Genomic DNA, 1,464 nt, shown 5'->3' with positions numbered 1-1,464 from the left:
CTAGGCCAGGCACCGATGTTGTGCTCTTGGGCACATCGCACGCACGCCTCCTTGTACCTGCAGTAGTTCTTGGTATGACCGAACTGCTGGCATCGGTAGCATTAAGGTACGCCATGTTCTTTTCGTTGAACAAAATGTTGGACTGCGAAGAGGCACTGGTCGATATGGCGTACCTTCTTGATATCTTCTAGGGTGACCTGAACTGGCACCGTGATAACAATAGGGGAGAGGTGGGGTTTTCGTCCCATCACTGTTTGATTTCTGGAGACGCCTAATATCGATAGGGGCTAAGTGCTGGAAGGCAGCCTGGACATCTTCCAAGGGCATAGAAATGTCTATGTTTTTAATGACATAACGCTGTTGCGTTTTTCCCTGTCGTGGGGCATAGGTGTGATGACCTATTTGTAGCGATTTGAGCCCAGCTACTACGGCGTCTCGATCCGCTGCTAGCTCCAGGAAAATCTGAACACCCCCTCCGGTTTTACGCACCAGGTATTTATTTATATGTAGATGAGCTAGGTATTGCCTCACCGCCGGGATTTGCTGGCTCGCCACGACAACCGGAGGTAGTTGGGGAGATTTTTGTGGAGAGCTCTCGGTTCCCGCCTCAGTTGGAAGATTTTTCAGCGTTTCGAACGAACTTGGATGCGTAAAATCAATTTTTCGTTCTTGACGCGTCTGTTTCTTTTGTTTCTTTTTGCTGTCTGCTTTAATTTCCGTCTTCCCTGGTGGAATTTGGCCTGCCATCGATCGGGTCAGGCGGGGGGATACTTTTGATGTACCGCCTACTTTAATAAACCCAGTCTCGTCGTCGGAGTCTGGTGGTAGATTTGCGGCCTGAGCTGGCTCTAAGGAATGAGCCATCGCGCACTAGTAATTAATATTAATATGTATATTAATTAAGTGATAATTTAGGCACAGCTGGCTTGGAGAGCACGGCCGAGCTACAATTGTACAGTGTTCGCACTGGTTGCTCTAAGGTGGTTGGAACACGTGGGACTAATTCACAGTTCTTTGCACTTTAAAATAATAAAATTTACCTGAATATGGATATTCCACAGTCGCTGATTTCTTCAGGAGCACTCTGTGCTCCCTGCCTGCTACACGCATATACGATATACTGTATCAAATCAGGTCTTGTTTTCTATGTCTGTTTTACTTTTATAATGGTTTTAAACCTAAAATTTTAAATTTCCAAACATCCAGACCTCGAGGACCTTATCTTAGAGATCTTGAAACTAATAAATCTTTTTAATCTGATTATTGCTTTTATGAAACTAAAACCGGTTATAAAATTAAGCTTTTATTCCCAGATATTAAATGATGTGTACTGTGAGCCTTATTGGCTACTAGCTGGTGGGCTGGAGATAAATTTCAAATACTTCTTGGTTTACAGGGGAAAGTAATTATTGGAAAAAATTGTCAAACAAAATTATTGATTACGAAAGGGATAAAAACATTAAT

This window comes from Halyomorpha halys, unplaced genomic scaffold, assembly GCF_000696795.3.
Source record: "Halyomorpha halys isolate HHAL.00 unplaced genomic scaffold, Hhal_1.1 Scaffold158.1, whole genome shotgun sequence".
Classification (NCBI taxonomy): domain Eukaryota; kingdom Metazoa; phylum Arthropoda; class Insecta; order Hemiptera; family Pentatomidae; genus Halyomorpha; species Halyomorpha halys.
Note: the sequence above shows the minus strand (reverse complement) of the source record.